The sequence below is a fragment of the Theropithecus gelada genome, chromosome 7b, assembly GCF_003255815.1.
Source record: "Theropithecus gelada isolate Dixy chromosome 7b, Tgel_1.0, whole genome shotgun sequence".
NCBI classification, from domain to species: domain Eukaryota; kingdom Metazoa; phylum Chordata; class Mammalia; order Primates; family Cercopithecidae; genus Theropithecus; species Theropithecus gelada.
In genome coordinates this window covers 90,690,307-90,713,041 of record NC_037675.1, presented here as the reverse complement: position 1 = coordinate 90,713,041, position 22,735 = coordinate 90,690,307, and the positions used below count along the sequence as shown (strand labels likewise).

Genomic DNA, 22,735 nt, shown 5'->3' with positions numbered 1-22,735 from the left:
AGCTATTCATTGTAGCAGAGGACGGTGTACATTTTTTGACTTGTGGCTGGTATCATGCCCATGCTGCACTAGGGTGCTGGCACCCAGGGGAATTTAGAGAGCTGTTGCTGGAGGGAATGGGTGCTCACTGGCCAGGAGCATTGGTCACTGTCCCCATCCCTGCACAGGTAGGATGGTCCTTAGTGACATTTTATTTTCACACCGAGAAGAGTTCATACTGTCAGCCGGTTGCGGTGGCTCACGCTTGTAATCCCAGCACTTTGGGAGGCCGAGACGGGCAGATCATGAGGTCAGGAGATCGAGACCATCCTGGCTAACACAGTGAAGTCCTGTCTCTACTAAAAATACAAAAAAAAAATTAGCTGGGCGTGGTGGCGGGCGCCTGTAGTCCCAGCCACTCGGGAGGCTGAGGCAGGAGAATGGCGAGAACCCGGGAGGCGGAGCTTGCAGTGAGCCGAGATCGCGCCACTACACTCCAGCCTAGGTGACTGAGCAAGACTCGGTCTCAAAATAAATAAATAAATAAATAAATAAATAAATAAATAAATAAATGAAGAGTTCATACTGTCAGGCTTAGATACAGAACTGTTTTTCAAGATCTGGGCTTGCCCAGTTTTGGTGACTTAAGGCAGCGGAAACTCCTCTTTCAGGTAGGTCTGTGACTGCAGACTGAGAGCCCAAGGAAGCCAAGGCCATCGGTCACTCTTGGCAGAGCTTAATTGGGTTTTCATCACTAAGTGAGATTCTTTTTACTGAGTGAGGTGAGGTTCAAACCTGCCATTTCAGTATTAAACCAGAAAATGGTTCTGCCGCACCACTGTGGGAATCCACTGTAGAGGCCGGGCCTTGGCTGGCTGTGGAAGGGTTAAACCGCACACCCAGAGGGCAGAGAGCAGACTCCAGAGACCCCCCCTGGGCTAAAGTGCATCTCCTCCTCAGCCTCTGCTTTGGCTTTGCTGTTACTCCGATGGGTAGCTATAACCGGTTAATGAAGAGTTTAGATTCCTTTTTCTTTGCTTAAAGCACAGACTTTTCTGTGAAATCCACTTCCCCCATTTTCTTGTTTATAAATTTTTAATTCTACTACTAGAGGCCACCCGTGTCATGGAAACAGCATGACCTGATTTCCAGGTGCCCCTCTGCACCTGCCCAGTGCGTGACTGTGGGTGAGTCCCGGAACATACTCCCCACAACCCCGATCTCTGTGTTCTGATGGGTAGAGAGAAGTGGTGGCAGGTGATAACTCCTGGAGGCTTGGAAATGGGGTCCTAGAATATTAATCCAAAGTGACTGCAGGGCACGCCAAGTCCAGCCATCACACTTAACGGAGGAGAGGCCCTGGAGAGACTGAATGGCCTGTAAGGGGTGATGTTGAAGGGAGACCCTCAAACCTGGTGTATGGTAGTTTGGATTTCTGAATATAAGGAGCATTTAAACTACCACAAGAAAAAATCAAAAAACAAACAAACAAACAAAAAGACAGTTTTATAGTCATCCAGGAAATCCCATACACAGGCAGGGTGACCACCATACGGCCAGGCCTCAAGAGAACTAGTGCCTGGAACAGGAGACCCCTCAGGCTGCAAGAGCTCTCCCAGGGGTGTCAGATACCTGCTTCTCTGTCCTCTGCATCCTCCACTGCCTGGGCTCCATTAGCCTCTGCACGAGCCAGGCTCCCGTGCTGTGCTTACCTGTCCTTCGCTGCCTCCTTCCATTTGTTCAGTGTGTTAATCTGCTCAGGCCACAGCTGCCTTCTGGCCTCCTAGCAGCTTCTCCTTTCCCTACCTCCTCCTTAAAGAGTCTGTTCGGTTAATTCTAGTCTTGGGGACTCTGAATGACTCAGCTTCTCTTTTTGAGCCAGGCCAAGTCGGCCATAGGTTGCTTGAACTCTTATCTTTTGTGTCCAGTTCTGGGGGCCAGGTTCTGCTTCTTTCCAGTTGTATGTGGCCACAGATGTGGGCGCAGGCATTATAAGGACAGTGTGGGCCAGGAGCTCCCAAAGACCCTCAAGTTCACCAGGTGTCTTCAGTCATAGAATGATGCTTTCCCCAGGTACAGCCTGAAGACACTGGGATGATTTTCAGAGTAGACTGGAGACCCACAGTGGCTGTAGTAAGTGTGTGCATCCGCACAGAATGGTGCAGGACATCTCAAACAAATTCCAGAAGATTCGAACTCATTTTAGGAGAGCTAATTCTATCCTGCCGGATTAGGGGCAGAAATATACAATTTTGTCATTTTTCTTTTGTTTGTTTGTTCGTTTGTTTTGAAACAGGGTCTCACTCTGTCATCCAGGGTGGAGTACAGTGGTACTATCTCTGCTCACTGCAGCCTCACCTCCCAGGTTCAAACGATTCTTGTCTGTCAGCCTCCTGAGTAGCTGGGATTATAGGCGGGTGCCACCATGCCTGGCTAAATTTTGTATTTTTGGTAGAGACAGGGTTTCACCATGTTGGCCAGGCTGGTCTCAAACTCCTGAGCTCTGATGATCTGCCCACCTTGGCCTCCCAAAGTGCTAGGATTACAGGTGTGAGCCACTGTTTCTGGCCTAATTTTTCATTTTGATGTTATTTTCGTGCTCTTCTTCCAAAAATGCAAATACTGACAAAACTTGAAGATCTTCGTTCTTTTCTTGATGTCGGTGCAGAGTGTACAAAAGTTACCTATATCGGGCACACATTTAAATTATCATTAACAGAGACTGCTGTAGGATTTACTTATGAGTGATTCTGAAAGATTGAGAATGGCACTTTTTCTAAGCTTTGGTTGAGGTTGGGATTGGGAAGGATGGTTCCTCTCACCATGGTTATGCAAAAACTATGAGTTGTAATATGATGCAAAACACGTGTCTCCCAAGAATAAGCAGAGGTGCCGGCTGCCAATGAGCTTTAAGAAATACTGTGACTCGGTAAATGGAGAACCCAAGGGAGAGGGTAGCAAAAGCAAAGAGACCTTTGGTGTTTCTGACTTTCACAAGAGCCTGTCCAAATTTTCATCTGCATCAGCACTTTTCTAACAAAGTTCACCAGCCATCCAGCATTATCTGGTGGGCGGCCTTATTTACACACAAAATATAATTGATTCCATATTCCTCTCAGATCTACAAACAGTACCCATGTTTGTTTTTAATAACCAGAATTATTTCAGCTTAAAAAAAGGTGTAGATTTACATAGACAGTCTGATGAGTGCCTCAGCTTGTTCCATTAGTAACACAGAGGAGAAACAATCTAAGAAAAACATTTTGAATTTGTGTGCGGAGGTGGAGAGAGAGTTGGGTTAGTGAAATCAGAAAGCTTCCAAGTAATGATTATTACATTTAATAATAATTATATTAGCATTCCACAGGGACTGTTTTCTGGAAATTTTGATAGTACAGTCACTGAGTAATACACATTCAGAGCAACCTAGGCTTCAGGCCATTGGGTGGGAAATGGCCTATTTGCTTTGTTTTGGTCGTGTTTAAACTTAATCCAAAATCAGTTTCTTTTTCAAGAACTAAAATGTCACTAGTCTGTCTTCCACTTCAGGCTTCTGCAAACTTTTTCTGTGAAGCGTCATGTAGTAACTGTTTAGCACAAAATAGACATAGACATCAACAAGTGAGTGTGTTGTGTCCAGGAAAATGTTATTTATGGCACTGAAGTTTGAATTCATATAATTTTGACTTGTCAGGAAACACTATTCTTCTTTTGATTCTTTTTTCCCTGACCATTACAAAATGTCAAAGCCGTACTTAGCTTCCAGCTAGTACAGTTTGGTTCATAATTTGCCAACCCCTGTTCTAGTTCTAACTTTCTCTTTGTAGTTAGAATTTTTTCTTTTGGGGAGAAAACTCCACTTTGCATATGAAAGAGAACCAAAATGTGTGTGTGTGCGCGCATGTGTCTGTGTGTCTGTGAGTGTGTGTGTGTGTATGTGTGTGACTCTGTGTGTGTGTTGAGCTTTTCTGTTTCTTCAGCTCCCCTCTTGAGGAGGAAGCAGGGTCTCTAGACATTAGAACTCTGGTTGTTCGAGGCTGCCACCAGCAGTTTAGTGCTGATGGCAAGGAGCCTCACCTCAGGGACTGAAAAACTCTTCTCCACACAGAGAATTCTGAGGGACTCTTGAAATAGAGGGAATTGAGAATGCAGACAAAGGCAGAAACTTGAGAGGAAAGCTGCTGAGCATTATATGAGCATAGCTGTGTAAGGGCTGTGAAAATGGTGTTGGTGTTCTCAGAATTTCTTTGCAAATATATATGTATTTTAAAAGGCTTAGGTCTCTCAGCTGCTTCTTTTCATCCTTATTCTTAGAAGGAGGCAAAAGACATGCTTCTACAAATTATAAACACCTGGTTTTGTTTAGTATCGTATTGAGGGAAATTAGGAAAGTTGCAGAAACATTCGTTTTCCTAAATTGTTCTACATAACCTGTGACAGTGCACTGAAGACATATGCATTGTGTTTAGTTAGATCCGTTTAATAAGAATCATTCTTATTACGACACCTCCCAAATCCTTCAAAAATATAAAGCTTTTAAATATTTGTCCCCTTTTATAATTAGTCTAGATTTAGCAGTGGGTCTTCCTGATTTGAGAGGAAGCATGCTTCATGGTTGCCTGGCAACAGCTAATCGTGGTATTAGGGGCCAACAAACAGTTGGCAGAAACTGTAAATTCTTTTGTTAACGAAAAATGATAGTTAAAGAAACAGCAGTATATTAAGTCTGTTCTGTTGTTCAAACCTATAACTTAAGTGATAAATTCCTGTGCTAATATAACCTCCATGTGCTGCTGAAATTTATAGCTGGTTTAGAGAACCTGCTCACTTCGGACTTGAGTCACATGTCATCTGCTCCTGGTACTGAAGCTCATCGGGTGGGACAGTGATGTCATAGAGGCGTTGTTTTCTCAAAGGGCTCTTAAGAAGAATCTGAGGTGTTTGTTGAATGATGGGTTTTGAAATGTATGTGAAGCTCCAGCATAAACGTCCGAAGTCAGGGTTCTGGTTCTTAAGCAGGAGCCGCGAGTTCACCATCGATGACCTCAGTTCCCATCTCCTAGTGGGCCTCCGTGGGTGCAGACACCAGCACCCAGCCTGTGTGATCCGTCCTGGTGCGGGCCAGGCCCTCTTCTCGTCTGCTCCAGATCCGCCAGGCTCAGCGTAAGTTTTCTAGCACAACTTCATGAAATGAATTCTCATTTCATAAGCAAATACAGTGTGAGTCATGCTTTGGCCACATAGAATTAAGAAGGAAGAAAAAACACTATTTATTTGGTTGGTACTTTTTTTTTTTTTTTTTAAGAAACTACACTGTATTCCAGATTTGTCCCCAGATCACTGTCAGCTTCCTCTCCTGTGGGTGTATGTTTTTAAAGGACGTCGTCTATTACAGGTCAGGATCCCGCTCCACCAGGCACTTCAGTGTGTATTTTCTCACTTAACTCCCAGCTCTGTGCAGAAGGTTTGGGAGACACCAGTGCTGAAGCCAAGTCTTATGGGGACAGATGGGGAGGAGCCGGGTTGAACGCCCAGGTTTTCTCTGGTTTCCAAGCCCATACACTGCTTTATCCTTAGTTTTGGGCCCAGTTTTCAGAACACATCCAGAATCATCCATTTGCCCAGCGAACCGACATAAGGTAGCAAATGAATGGCCCAGATGTTGAATGTATTTCATCCTTTGTTTCCTTGATTTCTAAAAACAGCCCTTAGGTATTTTTATCAGGATTTTTAAAAAGCACCCCTTGTTGTATACGTTCTCTTTTTTCTATATGATCTCCTGCCCCGCCTCTACCATAGTCAGAAATCTCACGTCTCAACAAACATCTCTCTCCTGTCTTCACCACAGCCTCTTTCCCCTTCAAACTGGACATTTTGGATTTTCCCTGCTAACCTTACCGCCCCTCCCCGGGCTCCAGCTCAGCAGGAAGAAATGTCGTCAGCAGAGGCTGCAAACCCAAGCCTGTGCCTTTTCAGTGGTATTTTTACTACGAGCTGAACTACTTCAGCATCGTGTAAACACGCTGGAGTGTGTTAACAGCTGCCTCTCTTTTAAAGTTGAACCAGCTCAGAACTAAAAGGGGAACTGCTTTCAGGTTCTGTTCAAGTTTGCATGTGACAGCATCAAAGCTATTTTTAGCAGAGTGATCGCCGGCAAGAAGCTGGAAACGGCTGCTTTCAACTATCAACAGTGGAAAGAAGGGATCATATGCACTGTTGCAGCTCTTGAGTCCATTTATGTGGGAGACACAGGGGTGTGTACATCTCTTCTTCAAAGTTACAAGGCGTCTTGTCCCCCATCACCTTGGCAGAGACAGGGTAGTGTGAATTTAGCACTTGCTTGCCTGAGCTCCAAGTTAAAGTAGATACACTGATAATAGTGAATTATAGGACTGTCCTCAATGTCTGTTCTGAAAAGAAGGCGAGGTATAGATGCTCAGAAACATCCACTAAACTTTTGAAGTGTTCGAATTGTTTCTTCAGTTCTCCTTTTCTTTTCCAAACTCAAGAGACAGCAGGAAACGGGAGGTGGTTATGTAAGCATCATGGCAATGAAGAGAGCATGAGTCACTTACTAGCCATGCGACCCTCATTAAGTGACTTTGCCTTTCTGAATTAAGTGTTCTTAGCTGCAAAACGAAGATCATAATACCAGCCCTATATACTTTATAGGACTAGTTTTTTTTTTTTTTTTTTTAAAGCAGATGTTTGTTGAACACCTATTCCATGCCAGCTACTGGGGACATAAGCCGAATCGGATCATCAGTGTCTCCAGAGAGCTCACAGTCTAGCTCCATGAATAAATAACTTATAACACGGTGTGTTGCATGGAAAGGAGACGGCATAAGACAGATAGGATCTGCTCTGAGCATGGACGGAGGCAGGAAGGAGACAGGAGGAGCAGTATTTTCAAGACTGCATAGGAGTTTGCAAAGAAAACAAGGGAGTGAGGGACATTCCAAGCAGGGGCAATTGAGTAGCAATGACAGAGGTCAGAGGCGCTCTGGTGTCTCCAAGGGACCATGAGTAACCTGGTATTGTCAGAGCAAAAAAAACCTACAAGACAAGGGATGGCAGGAGAAGCTGGAGCAAGTGGAGCCAATTGTTTAGTGCTAAAGAACTTGGAAGTGGCACAGGTCACAGGGAGCCAGGAGTCATTTTGAGCACACGATTGCCGGGGTTATACACAAATTAAAGTGGAATCATTGCTAGCAAAAGTCCCTGCATCTGTGTATATGAAGTGGTAACAGTTTAGTGCAAGCAAAGGATGCCCTACACATAAAGTGTCCTCCCTGGAAAGGCTGAGCTGTGGAGCAGTACTGAAACTTGGTGGCCTGTGACTCCTTTTAACATTGCCTTTAAAGAGGGTGGAGGTAGATAGAGAAGAGCAGGTGAAAGGGAGAGAAGTAGCATACTTTCTCAGACCCGATTGGTACTGGGCTCTGCAGATGGCTTTGGAGGGTAAGTCAGCTCCTTCAGGAGCTTTCAGGCCAGGTAGCACTGACAAGGAAGGCGCGAGCCTTAGCAGCAGTGTGTGGCCTGTGTGTGGCCAGGGGACTTACAAAGGTGAGCCCAATGTCCCAGCACCAAGAAGCACAGCCCATGCACAGCCATGAGTCAGCTTCCTCCAAAGGTTGCAGGAGGCTGAGGTTTTTCGGGTTATGTGTTTTTTTTTTTTTTGAGACAGAGTCTCACGCTGTCGCCCAGGCAGTGGCACGATCTCGGCTCACTGCAAGCTCCGCCTCCCGGGTTCACGCCATTCTCCTGCCTCAGCCTCCTGAGTAGCTGGGACTACAGGCGCCCGCCACCTCGCCCGGCTAGTTTTTTGTATTTTTAGTAGAGACGGGATTTCACCGTGGTCTCGATCTCCTGACCTTGTGATCCGCCCACCTCGGCCTCCCAAAGTGCTGGGATTACAGGCGTGAGCCACCGCGCCCGGCCTGCGGGTTATGTTTAAAGCTTCAGTTGTGTGGTCCTTCTTATACACCACAGAAATTGAAAGAAGAGGGAAGCACAGAACAAAACAAAGTAAAACAAAGCAAAACCCTGACAATCATACTTAACTGTACACACCCAGAAAGAAGGGTGCTGAGAAGGCACAGTGTGCTACCACATTTCGTAAAGCTTGATGGACACAGCCTCATAGTTACATAACTATGGACAAGAAGTGACATTACTTTTTTGAAACTGTGTTCTCTTTTAATTTAATGCTGTCATGGAAGTTTAGCAACATTGTTTGCCTCAGTTTACTTCCAGGAGAGGAATAGATGTTTCTATAGTTTTTCTTGAAGAATCGAATGGGTATTAGGTACTAGGTGTGTAAGAATCAGTTTCTTAGGCCCCAGCCCGTGTAATGGTGGAAGAAAAGCACTGTACTTGGCCTTCCCAACCATTTCCTTTTTGGTTTTCCTGAGCTACAGTATGTGGGGAGGGACTGAGAGAGGGACACGTGGGACAGTTTGCTAACAGCAGAGAGTCACAAGCGAGCAAAAGCTTGGTACAAGGAGGTGGCCAGAGGTCACCGGGAAAGGAGGGAGTAGACAGGGCACCTTTGAGGTTGGGCCAGGCCTTTTTGCTCATTTGCAAGTATCAGGACAAAGACATGGTTAAGGCGCTGATACCTATCACGGTACTTTGTTGCCTTGGGAGACAGAAGAGATTACTTTTTGGATTTTTTTTCTTTTTTTTTTTTGAGACGGAGTCTCACTCTGTCGCCCAGGAGTGCAGTGGCATGATCTCGGCTCACTGCAACCTCTGCCTCCCAGGTTCAAGCGATTCTCCTACCTCAGCCTCCCAAGTAGCTGGGATTATAGGAGCCTGCCACTGCGCCCGGCTAATTTTTGTATATTTAGTAGAGATGGGGTTTCACCATCTTGACCAGGCTGGTTTTGAACTCCTCACCTCATGATCCACCCGCCTCAGCCTTTCAAAGTGCTGGGATTACAGGCATGAGCCACTGAGCCCCACCAGATTTTCTTTTTAAGATGGGGTATCACTCTGTCACCCAGTCTGGATCATGGCTCATGGCCTCAAGCTCCTGGGCTCAAGTGATCCTCCCATTTCAGCCTCCTGAGTAGCTGGGACTGCAGGTACATGTCACCACACCTGGCTAATTTTTTTTTTTTTTTCTTTTGTAGAGATGGGATCTCCCTATGTTACCCAAGCTGGTCTCAAACTGCTGGGCTCAAGCAGTATTCCTGCCTCAGTCTCCCAAAATGGTAGCATTACAGGCGTGTCTTACGTTTTAGAAATTTAAAATCACGTTGTCACTTTGAAGCCAACCATAAATGGATCCAATAAACCTTAGGAAAAATGTTTTGTAAAAAATAAACATCTGAGGCTGGGTGCAGTGGCTCACACCTATAATCCTATCACTTTGGAAGGCTCGCCAGGCAGATCACTTGAGGTCAGGAGTTTGAAACCAGCCTGGCCAACCTGGTGAAACCCCGTCTCTACTAAAAAAAAATACAAAAAAATTAGCCAGGCCTGGTGGCAGGCACCTATAATCCCAGCTACTTGGAAGGCTGAGGCAAGAGAATCGCTTGAACCCTGGAGGCGGAGGTTAGAGTGAGTTGAGATCGTGCCACTGCACTCCAGCCTGAGCAGTAGAGCGAGACTCTGTCTTAGATAAATAAATAAACAAATAAGCAAACAAACATCTGCACTATTACATACAACTTTAGCATTTGAGTGCCTGGATTAGTTCTTCCTGATACAGCATTTATATCGAGGTGTCCCTTCTATGTCATCAGCTTTCCAAAATCAGTGTTTATGTCTCTCATCTTTGTGGTGGACTGTGGGATGGGACTAGCTCTCAAAGGGAGGAAATGAATAATCAAGGGAAATCACAATTTTTCCACAAATAGGTTATTTTCTTGTCTGTGACTGGTTTTCAGCATCATAGGAAGTACCAGGAGCCAGACTGTCAAAAACTTGGATTAAAATACATACATTTCTTGGCTGGGCACGGTGGCTCACGCCTGTAATCCCAGCACTTTGGGAGGCCGAGGAGGGCGGATCACCTGAGGTCAGGAGTTCGAGACCAGCCTGGCCAACATAGTGAAACCCTGTCTCTACAAAAATACAAAAATTATCTGGGCATAATGGCAGGTGCCTGTAATCCCAACTACTAGGGAGGCTGAGGCAGGGGAATCACTTGAACCCTGGAGGTGGAGGTTGCAGTGAGCCGAGATCATGCCATTGCACTCCAGCCTGGGTGACAGAGTGAGACTCCATCTCCAAAAAAAAAAAAAAAAAGTACATTTCTTGATCTCTAAAATCCTGAAAGATAAACAGGTCACAGTGACTTTTGTCTTTATTAGTGAGGTACTTCCGCTGAATGTTGTATCAGCTCATGGAGTAATGAGGGGGTTGTGTTACTCACATTAGATAAGGGCAGGGTGTGGTTGTTGGTCACCACCTCAAAACGATACTGCTGTGCTGGGACAAAAGATGCAGGTATGGCCAGCCTTCTTGCTTCCTTGTGATTCCTTTCAAGGTGAAATGATGTTTTTACCCACCGTATGTTTGCTCTTGATGGAGGGGATTTTAGGTAAGGTTTGGCCACTGTCTTTGGATCAAGCACTCTAGCCACACTAACATTGTCTAGTCCTCAGCTGGTTCCACCTGTCGTACTGGAGCCCTTTGTCCCATTGTCAAGACCTCCGTGAAGCTACTGCCAAAGGAAGGAGGGAGTGGCTGGGCCTCCTCAGTCTCAGAGTCCCTCCAGTCCAGACTCAGCCACCTGGTCCCTCTCTGAGGTCAGCATGGCCAGAGTGGGAGGTGTAGAAGGTATCCCAGGGCCATCTTCTATCATCTTCATCTCCGAGGCAAGCTGCTTCTTGATGGACTTGGCTTTCATATTTGGGGATCAGTGAGGCTGAGATGGAGAGATTCCATGGGATAGAGCAAAGCCTCCAGGTTTCAGCTCCTCAGGAGTGCACCAAAGAGAAGATATCGAAGGGCTGCTGTATTAGTCTGTACTCATGCTGCTACTAAAGACATTCAAGACTGGGTAATTTGTAAAGGAAAGAGGTTTAATGGACTCACAGCTCCACATGGCTGGTGAGGCCTCACAATCATGGCAGAAGGGAAAGGAGAAACAAAGGCACGTCTTACATGGTGGCAGGCAAGAGAGTTGTGCATGGGAACACCCATTTATAAAACCATTGGATTTTGTGAGACGTATTCACTACCTTGAGAATAGTATGGGGGAAGCCGCCCCCATGATTCAAATCTCTCCACCTGGCCCCACCCTTGACACTTGGGGATTATTACAGTTCAAGGTGAGACTTGGGTAGGGACACAGCCAAACCATATCAGCTACTTTCTAGGCTGTGATCATAGCAGCACTTATTGAGCACATACTAGGTGTGAGCACCCAGAAGGTAGATGTCACCTTTGGAGGATCTATAGTTTTTTGAGGGAGGCAGCTGGAGAACTGGCAGGACAGTTGGCATTAAAGTCCCACAGCAGCACTTTCAGGGCTCAGAGAAGATTCATTAGAGGGTCAAGAAATGAGCATGGGCCTCATGGAAGAGATTATCAGTGTATTCTACCCAACAAGAGGGGCATTGTCCAGAAGATTCTAGTGTCTGGTTTTATTCTTGGCATAGTAACCAAAGCACCCAAAGGCAGCTGCAGGGGTTTCTCTGTACATCTCAGAATCCTTGAGCTAATTTGCCATCCATGTCCCTGCCTCTTGGAGGACAGGATGGTAACTGTCACAGGGTCCTCATAGCAATGTAAAAACATGTTTATTCAGTGAATGGATGAGTGAGAGAAAAGAGAGTGGGGAAACCAGCCGTTATTTCTAGAGCCTGGCAGTGGAGCAGCAGAGGTATCACCTGCCTTATGTACTGTCTGACCAGCCATTAGGAAATGTCTGTTTGTCTGTCATCTGTCTATTATTTATTTATTAAATTGTGGTAAAAGACACATGAAATGAAATAAAATGTACCATCCAGCCTTTTTTTTTTTTTTTTTTTTTTTTTTTGAGATGGAGTCTCGTTCTGTCGCCCAGGCTGGAGTGCAGTGGCGCCATCCAGCCATTTTTAAAGTTTACAGTTCGGTGACATTAAAGATATTCAGTTGCTGTGCAGCCAGCACTGCCCTCATCTACAGGATTTTTTTTCATCTTCCAAAACTGAAACCTGTACTCATTAAACAACCACTCCCCCCATTCCCCTCCACCTAGTTCCTGGCAACCACCATTCTCTTTCTATCTATGAATTTAATGACTCTAGATACCTTATATAAGTGGAATCATACAGTGTTTGTCTTTTTTGTGACTGGCTTATTGCATTTACCATAATGTTCCCAAGGTTCATGTTATGACGTATGTGAGTGTCTCCTTCCTTTTAAAGGCTGAATAATATTCACTCGTTTTGTCTATCCATGCATCCGTTGAGGGACAGTTAGGTTGATTCTTCCTCTTGGCTATTGTGAATAATGTTTCTTTTTTTCTTCTCGTTGTTTTGTTCTTTTAGAGACATGTTCTCTCTCTGTCACCCAGGCCAGAGTGCAGTAGTGTGATTATAGCTCACTGTAACCTTGAACTCCTGGGCTCAAGCCATCCTCCTGCCTCAGGTTCCCAAGTAGCTGGGACTGCAGGTGTGTGCCACCATACCCGGTGATTAAAAAAAAAATTTTTTTTTTTTTGTAGAATCAGGGTCTTTCTAGGTAGCCCTGGCTGGTCTCGAACCCCTAGCCTCAAGCAATTCTCCTGCCTTAGCCTCCCAAAATGCTGGGATTATAGGCGTGAGCCACTGCACCCAGATGTGAATAATGTTTCTATAAGCATGGGTGTACAAGTATCTCTTAAATCCCTGCTTTCCGTTCTTTTGGGTATATATCCAGTATCGGAACTGTTAGATTTTATGGCATTCTATGTTTAATTGTTTTAGGAACCACCATACTATTTTTCACAATGGCTGCACCCTTTTAAGGGGATGTCTCTTGAGCTGCCTCTGTGGCATTAGTCTGGGTAATGTCTTATATAGTTACTTAGCTTTTCCTTTTACTTGCCTTTCCTCTGTTAGTTTTGAAAATGCTATTCTCCTTCCTATGACTCCACTTATGTTTGAATTGTATTGCTTAATATCTGGCCCTTTGGACAGGTTTGGAATAACAAAGGCCATGGATAGACTCATCCACACTAGCACAGCAGGCCGGAATTCTGAAGCTGTTTCTCCTCTCCTCCAGCCCCTTTAGAAATGTTGAGTTTAGGCTGGGTGTGGTGGCTCACGTCTATAATCCCAGCACTTTGGGAGGCCGAGGCAGGTGGATGACCTGAGGTCAGGGGTTGGGAGACCAGTCTGACCAACATGGCAAAACCCTGTCTCTACTAAAAAATACAAAAATTAGCTGGGCATGGCGGCAGGCACCTGTAATCCCAGCTACTTGGGAGGCTGAGGCAGGAGAATCGTTTGAACCCAGGAGGTGGAGGTTGCAGGGAGCCAAAATCGTGCCATTACACTCCAGCCTAGGCGACAGAGCGAGACTTCTTTGAGAAATGTTGAGTTTGTCCCTGGGGCCTCTGGGCAGATGTCCTCTGGGGAAGTCCCAAGCTGCTGCCTCAGAGATGAAGCTAGAACCAAACTGGCCCTACTAGACTGGGAGCTCCTGGCCCAGCTGCTCTGCCTCCCTCAACTCCACCATTCTAATTGTGATTAGTAGGCTCATTTGCATCTAAAAGGAGTAGTTTTCTTATCAACACCATTGAGTGGAGAACCCGTGTGCTCCATTTATATAGAGTGGCCCATTTAAATCAGAGCCTATTAAGCAGTAAAAGTAAATGTGGGTGTTTTACAAATGCAAATATATCATGCAAATAATGTACTTTATACTGAATGATGCCTTGGTTTTCATATGTAAAATTAGAAACTGTGTAGCACAAAGATAATGATAAACACCTTTGCATCTGTTCATGAGATGTATCATAAGCTGTATGCATCGAAAATTGTAGCCATGGTTTTAAGCAGAATTTTTTCAGTATGTACTCGAACTTGCATCCCATATTATAAAAAATATACATGTATTCATCTAGTTATTTATCTGTTCCTAAGGAATCAAGAAATCTCAGAAAAGAGGAATCCAAATGACCTTATCTATTACTTACTATTAATGATGAGATTTATAATTTTCTTTCCATTTTTAAAGATTTTTGAGTTTTTATTTGAGATGATGATAGTAGAAGAAGATGTGTTACTATAGGCTAGTTTCTTTGTGAGAGACTTAATTGTGTATAAGAGATGTTTTAAAAATCTTGGCCGGGCATGGTGGCTCATTTCTGTAATCCCAGTATTTTGGGAGGCTGAGGCAGGAGGAACTCTTGAGCCTAGGAGTTCAAGACAAGCCTGGGCAACATAGCCAGACCCTGTCTCTCCAAAAAAAAAAAAAAAAGCAAAAATTAGCCAGGCATGGTGGCATGCATCTGTAGTCCCAGCTACTCAGGAGACTGAGGTGGGAAGATTGCCTGAGCCTGGGAGGTTGAGGCTGCAGTAAGCTGTGATTGTGCCATTGCACTCCAGCCTGGGGTAACAGAGTGAGACCCTGCCTCAGAAAAAAAAAAAAAAAAAGAAAAAAAAAAATCTAGTGTTTGAGATCATTCTATGTGGGAGGTGCAGGTAGCATTCCCACTGTTTTTCAGAATCACTTAGGATAATGACAGCCATCCTCCACGTGTTGTGAACTTGGCCAAGTTCTAAGAGAGGAGTCAGTGGTAGCCTCTGCTCACGTGACGTCTGCCATGGTAAGGTGAGACACACATACCTGTGGGTTAAAGGTATAAAGCATTAGAATGGGAAGACACTGCAGAGTGCAATTAATTCCCAGATGAGCTGCACAGAAGGTATCTGCCAGAAGGATTCAGAGGAGGGAGAGGTTGCAGGGTGAGAGTGACCAGATAAGGTGTCCTGGGTACCTGGGATTCGAGTTGAACTTCAAAGGATGAATAAGCTGTGACAGGTGACGAGAACACGGGTCTAGGGCATTTCAGGCAGCAGAGGGAGAGACTGGGTTTGCATGGGCCCGAGAAGCCTCTGGGGCGCGGGTGTTCTGGAGACCTGTGCCAGGTGGCATATTGAGGGCAGGAGGGACATGCTGGGAAGGAACAGGAGGGCTTCTGAGGGGCACCGGTACCAATCGGCTCTCACCCTGCCCTGTAAGCATTTGTTACAGGAAAGGCGTCCCGATCCTGACTCCAAGAGAGGATTCTTGGATCTCACACAAGAAAGAATTCAAGGCAATTCCATAGAGTAAAGTGTAAGCAACTTCGTTAATAAAGTAAAGGAACAAAATGATGGCTACTTCATATACAGAGCAGTCTTGAGGGCTGCTGGCTGCCTGTTTTTATGGTTATTTCTTGATGATATGCTGAACAAGGGGTGGATTATTCATGCCTCCCCTTTCTAGACCATATAGGGTAACTTCCTGACGTTGCCATGGCATTTGTAAACTGTCATGGCGCTGTGGGAGTGTCGCAGTGAGGACGACCAGAGGTCACTTTCATTGCCATCTTGGTTCGGTGGGTTTCAGCTGGCTTTAATGCAACCTGTTTTATCAGCAAGGTCTTTATGGCCTGCATCTTGTGCCGACCTCTTGTCTCATCCTGTGACTCAGAATGCCTTCACCATCAGAATGCGGCCCAGCAGGTCTCAGCCTCATTTTACCCAGCCCCTATTCGTGATGGAGTTGCTGTGGTTCAGATGCCTCTGGCACATTCACATTTCTGTAGCCACCAAACTCTTCGAATGCAGACGCTCGTGGAAACTCGGTGTATGAGACACATAAAAAATGAAAGGCTTTGTTGACATTGATACCAGTCCCCCACCCGCGATGGCACTCTGGACACCTCTCCAAGTTGGCAGACCCTGGGGACTGCACCTGAAGATGCTGTGCTTTGAGAAGGCTGCTGAGGTGTCAGGCAGGGCCGCCTGCTGTGGGGAGGGAGGCCGGAGGCAGGGAGGCCTGTTAGGATTCAGGAGAGGGCCTCTTAACTTGAGCTGACCCCAGTCCTGGGAGTAGAAGCAGAAAGGAAAGGAAAGTGCAGGAGCCCTTGGGAAGAACGCGTGGGCCCCAACGGGGACTGGAGGCAAGGACGTAGCTGAGGGGAAGGTGTCAGAGCCTCCAGAATTTTGAACTAGAGCATTTGCCAGATGATTACCAAAGGCTGGGTCGGTTTTTTTCTTGTTTTTGTTCTTTGAGGAATGCTGAATTAAAGGATAAACTTTACTTCCCTCAACAGACATTTGTGCCCGCCAGGTTCCAAGCACTGCAGTAGGTATTAGGGATGCAGGAAAAGACAGCCACAGGTGTCTCGGTGTAGCCCGGAGAGACTGCGAGACCGCGTGTGGAAGGGAGATAGCCACTGTCTGGGGCAAATTGTGCTTTCCCCCACCCCATTCATATGTTGACGTCCTAACTGCCAGTTCCTCAGAATGTGCCCTTCCTTCCAATGTGCCCGTATTTCCAATAAGGTCCTTGCAGGATGTCATTAGTTAAGATGAGGTCACACTGGAGCGGGGTGGACCCCCGACTCAACGTGATGATGTCCTTAGAAAAGGGGGGAATTTGAAGACAGCTGCACACACAGGGAATGCCGTGTAAAGATGAAGGCAGGGCGATGCTCCTGCAAGCCAGAGAACACCAGCAAAACCAGCAGCTGCGAGGGAGGCCAGGAACAGATTCTCCCTCATAGCCCTCTGAAGGAACCAGCCCTGTGACCCCTTGGTCTTGGAATTCTGCCCTCCAGGACTGTGAGAGGAGTAATTTCTGTTGCTTAAACCCCCCAGTCTGTGGCACTTGGTTATGGCAACCCCAGCAAACGAATACAGACACTGATAAATCCTGGGCAGCATGGAGAGCGTGCCCTGGGAGCTGGCAAGCAAGGCAGAGCGGGGAAGCTGCCTTCTGGTTTGAGCAGATACGGGGCAGCTGAAAGCTGCTCTGTGCAGCGCCCGCTGGAGATACCCTCCAGCATCTGGAAACGAAATTAGCCGGTGGTGGGGAAGTGGCAAACCCAACCTTTCCACGAACTCTCCTAGGAAAAGAGCATGAGAAGAAAAAGAGGAGAGGGCTAGAACTCTAGGAACGCTCTGATGGTGGGGCCGAGCCTGGAAAGAGAGCTAGCCAACTGTCCAGAAAGAAGAGTGGGAGGAGCGGAACCCGGACTAGGAGGGTGTTCTGTAGCTAATGGTGGAAAGGACTTTTGAGAGATATTGTCAAAAATATATAACCCAGAAAGAGGCCTCTTTATGTGAGTGCACACGGGAGGTCATGTGGTGCAGAGGGGAGAGAGGCTGGAGGGACATCAAGGGCAGTGACCCCTAGTCTTAGTCTGTTTGTGCTGCTGTCACAAACTGGGTAATTTACAAACAATAGAAATGTGTCTCTCGCAATGATGGAGGCTGGAAAGTCTAAGATCAAGGCTGCAGTAGGTTCATTGTCTGGTGAGTGCTGCTTGCAAGATGGGGCCTTGAATGCTGTACCCTCCAGAGGAGAGGAGCACTGTGTCTTCACATGGCAGAAGGCAGCAAAGGGGGGTGACTCCCTCCTTTAAGCCTCTTTATATGGGCATCTAATCCCATCCATGAGGAAGGAGCCCTCCTGGCCTAATCACCTTTTAAAGGCCCTACCTCTTAACACTGTTACATTGGCAACACATGAATTTTGGAGGGACACATGCAAACCATAACACCTGGGGAATTGGGGGACCCAGGTGACCCCTGGCAGGAAGAGGATTGTGGTGGTGACATGAGGGAGTGGAGGCTGGGCTGTCGGTCCCAGCTCTTGGGATTTGTGAGTGCAGGAAAGAATAATGAAATCCAAAAGGAGGACTAGGGCACCAGTTTATGTGTGGCAATGGTTAAGATAAGAACTCATCAGTCCTGGGAAGGGGGAGGTGAGTAGAGACAAGGGGTAGTGGAGGGAGGAAAGATACCAGAGGAAATGAAAGGTAATAGAGATGTTACTTTGGCAAGTAAGAAGATGCACACGCAGGCAGAAATAATGGAGCCAGCAAACGGAGGTGGAAGGAAGGGCATGTCCTTGGTTTAGAAAAGAGGAGGTGGCAGTGCCTGCCGAAAGGTGGAGAGGGAGGTTTGGGACTTGATGAGTGGAGAAATTGAGGCCAGTGTTCCTGGGTTCTCATTTGGGAGCAGTTTTATCCCCCAGTGGACACGTGGCAATAACTGGAGACATTTTTGGTTGTCACATCTGATGAGGTGGTGTCACTGGTGTCTAGTGTGGGAGTCCAGGAAGACTGCTGAGCGTCTTACCATCCACAGTGTAGCGTCCCCAGGACAAGAATTATCCAATCCAGAATGTCAGTAATGCTAAGGTTAAGAAATCCTGCTGCAGGTCAATAGCAGTTCGCAAACAGTGTTCAAGGAATGAAGTCCCAACTTCATGGCAGGCTTTGGGGAATGTGATGAAACTTCAGTATATTTAAAACAACGCAGTAAGGGCCACGGGAAGAGGGCACGAGTGGCCAGCGACAGATCTGCATTGCCGAGCACAGGACCCAAGGGCAGCAAAGCAGAATGGCAGACTTGCAGGGACTGCTGGAAAGGCTGGAGTGGGCTGTCAGCCACCTGGAGTTGTTGTCTACAGAGTTCCACAGGCCCCCTGGGCATGGTGGGGTAGGAAGAGTGTCAGTGGAGGTGTGGCACCCTCTGTGGAAGCCTTTGATAAGTTGAGGAACAGCATGGTGGCCGAGTTTTTAAAGAACAGTAGGATCCTTGCTGGTGACATGGAGACTCGTGCAGAAAGGGTGTTACGGGGCTTTCCTTCTGATGGCATCTCAAGACCAACAGCCCCAAGAGAAGGCATGGCTGCATTTCTGAAACCCATAACAGAAAAGATTCAGAAGTCCACACCTTCCGAGAGAGAAACCGAGGGAGTAACATGTTTAGTCATCTCTCGGCTGTCAGCAAAAGCCTCCCTGCCCTTGACTGCATAACTGTGTCCCCCAAATCCGGTCCTTACGTCAGTGAGATGTGTGATGCTGCCACCTTTTCCACTAACAGTCTTAAAGGGCTACAAACACACGATTTACAGGGTGTGGATTGGGTGAGGTCATGTGAACATTTGGAGTGAGTTTCAAGCATGCATCAAGGAGCACCACACCACGGGCCTCTTGTGGAGCAGAACGGGTCCTGCAGCGCCCACATCAGCGCTTTCTGTTCTCTCCTGAGGGCCTGACCTTTCTCCACATCCTCCTCCTCCACCTCCTCCAGGGCCCCTCCACTTTTTGAGAATGAAGACACAAAAGAAAAGTCCTCTCCTTCATGCTCAGCTTTATTTGCCCGGCTTAACCAAGGAGAAGCCTAACCTGGCAGAACCAGGGCTCTGGCACGTCACAGATGACCAGAAGGTCTATACAAGAATCCCAGCCTGCAGGCTCACGGAGGGCAAACTGCATCTCTCCCCAGAAGCCACACTCCAAGTCCCACATCTCCCAAACCTCATCCTTCCCAGACACATGCACCCGTGTTCAAGTTGGAAGGAAGTAAATGGAGAGCAGAGTACCAAGAAGACAGGAATGACCTTGTGATTTCAGAGACTGAGCTGAAACATGCGGCTTACATTTTCAAATGTGAAAAATCAACTCTCCCGATGAAAGGGAAAGTAAACTCCACTCCAGTGGATAACCGTAAGAAGTTTGGTCGGGTGTTTGATAGTGTGATGGGCATTGTGGAATCGACCAACTCCAAGGACATTCAAATCCAGGTAATGGGGAGAGTACCAGCAATTTCCACTAATAAGACTGAAGGTTGCCATACATACCTAACTCGGGGAAGATGTGTCAGACTGTGAGATTGTGAGCATCACATCATCCAAAATGAATATACTTATTCGTCAGGGTGGTAATGACAGAGAATTTCCTGTCCCTGAGCAGTTAGACAGCATGGGATGGATCCAAGTTGGTCAGTGAACCTGCAGAAATGATGGGCTAACCTCCCGAGAGACCCACCCCGCTCACCTGAGTCCCTCCATCAAACAAGCAGCAGTGAAGAGCTGGAAGTTGCAGTAGCACCTACCGCTGTAGTTTTGGCCTCTAACAACTCCGTGCTATAGACACAGCATCGTTTGTGGTACGCCGTCGTGGGCATTTGGAAATACTTAACGTTTCTTCACGATTTGCCTTTGCGCATGTGATTTTAGTTCCACATGGTGACTTGTGAACATTATGGATTTAAAGAGGAAAAGAAGAAGTCTGTTCACCTCATATTATGAACATAGTAACTGATAGGTAAAAATACTACACGAATCAGTTTTCCATGTATGTTTAATTGCTTGTTGAAAAAAAGATGTACATGTTTATCTTCTAGACAATTTCAATATGATGTAGTAGTAGTAGTGTGCCCTGAGAAATGTACGATTTTTTTCTTATTATGACCACATGTTCACCTTTGGCAGTGTGGATATGCTGTCAGCAGGAGTACGTATTTCAGCCCACGCTTTTAAAACATGTAAGAACATTCCATAGTAAGGACCAAATTCAGTTTCTTGGTCCTTGAAAGACCTATATTCTTTATAGTTACTAAAAACCAAAAGTATAAATTCTAATTCTTCATCTTACATGTTTTTCTATTGTGTCATTTGAAAACTTCTCTACATAACAGATTTTTATGTCAACAGATTGATGGGAAGAAACAATGTTTTTGCTATGTAATACCTCGCAATGTTGCCCAAAAATCAAGCTCAGTGTCTGTTTTCCAATTTTGAGCATGTTAAATATCAGATGCCTTCTAAATGGTGTCTTTAATGTTTTATTATAGTCTAATTTTTTATTTTCTGCCTGCCAGACTTGCTAACCAGTCACAAAAATGAACATGAGAAAAGCCATAGATGTGTTACTTCTCCTAAAGCCTAAGGAATTATTTGTTAGTTTGGCTTTCTGCTCTGATTTTGTAGTCTTGATAGTACATGCTTTTCCTTTCCTTTACTTTCCCTTTCCCTTTTCCTTTCCTTTCCTTTCCTTTTTTTTTTTTTTTTTTTTTTGAGATGGAATTTCGCTCTGTCACCCAGGCTGGAGTACAGTGGCATGATCTCGTCTCACTGCAACCTCTGCCTCCTGGGTTCAAGCGATTCTCGTGCCTCAGCCTCCTGAGTAGCTAGGGTTATAGGCACACACCACCATGACCAACTAATTTTTGTATTTTTAGTACAGACAGGGTTTCGCCATGTTGGTCAGGCTGTTCTCAAACTCCTGGCCTCAAGTGATCCGCCCACTTGCGCCTCCCAACTGGGATTACAGGCGTGAGCCACCGCACCCGGCCCCATGTGTTTTTCAATGTTAAGAGAAGTTATGATAGTCCTTTGTATCTTTTCAGTACGTAGTGTTGAAAAATCTGCAACTTCTTGGATCACATTTAATGAATTATAATATAATGCTTATGGACCCAGTACAAGTATATATGTACCTATATGTTGCCTATTATAGCCTTTGGAGTATGTCTTTTCCATTTTTAAAATATCTTCTTTATCGGTGTAGTATTTGGATTATTAATGCTCACATACCAAGGTTTTGCTATAAAAGTTTTGTTCATATAATGTTGATAGTAAACATCATTTTTCAACTGTAAACTTATTCTGAAATAAAGTAAAATTCTAATTGTTTAAAAGTAAAATAAAATAAGCACAATAGATCTGGTGCCAGAGCAGCTGCCACCTGTCAGATTCTCATGGGTCCTGGTGGTATTGGGCACATAATAACTATGTTCAGGCTGATAACTTTGAAATCAGTTGAGTCTCCAGGTTCAACATTTGGCTAAGTTTACAGAGCAATTCCATTTCTTACCATGATTGGTATATTGCCCTCCGAGGAATCTTGCCACACTCTCAGTTATCGTGTTTGTGGGCCTAGCTGGTTGTGGTCTGATCACTTCAGTCATGCCTTCTCAGTAACTGTCAGCCTCTGAAATGGGCCACTCTTGGTAGGTTTCTACCTGGTCTCTTTCTGTCTCTTTGGATCTTTGCAGAATTCTGCATGGAGCTTTTTTTTTTTTTCCTTGAGATAGGGTCTTGCTCTGTTGCCCAGGCTGGAGTGCAATGGTGCGATTAAGGCTCACTGCAGCTCTGGAACTCCTGGGCTCAAGCGATCCACCCACCTCAGCCTCCTGAGTAGCTGAGACCACAGGCACATGGCACCACACTGGGCTAATTTTGTTTATTTTTTGTAGAATAAAAAAATGTTATATTTTTAATGTTTCCCAGGCTGGTCTCCAACTCCTGGGCTCAAGTGATCCTCCTGCCTGGACCTCCAAAAGTGCTGAGATGACAGGGGTGAGCTAACAGAGTTTTTTTTTTTTTTTTTTTTTTAGCATTCTTTAGAGTAAGTGATATCTGTGAAGCTGCTTCTTGGATATTTAGTAACTGTTGCTACTTTATACTGAGAAACATTTGCAATTAGAACATCTCAAAGAATCCTTAAAGAAAAGAGGAAGAGAAAAGTACAGTTACCTCATCTATCACAGGAATGGAAAAAAAGGGCCAAGTTGGGAGAGTTAAGGATGTCTAGTAGGAAGTGCTGGTGCCCAGCTGACAACGGCCACAATGTTGCTGTGTGGCCTTGAGTGTGTCAGTTAACTCTGAACTGGGGTTTGCTTGCAATCAAGACTACCACTGGGGCCAGGCATGGTGGCTCACACCTGCAATCCCAGCACTTTGGGAGGCCAAGGCAGATGGATCACTTGAGGTCAGGAGTTCAAGACCAGCCTGGCCAATGGCGAAACCATGTCTCTACTAAAAA

At 45.8% G+C, this 22,735-nt stretch overlaps 1 protein-coding gene and 1 pseudogene across 4 annotated transcripts in view; both read left to right on the top strand.

The window, feature by feature from the left end:
* FOXN3 (forkhead box N3) overlaps positions 1-22,735 on the top strand; it is a 468,588-nt gene that overhangs the window by 316,598 nt on the left and 129,255 nt on the right. The gene's annotated exons all lie outside the window — the stretch shown is intronic.
* Positions 18,522-19,937, top strand: LOC112629122 (annotated as a pseudogene).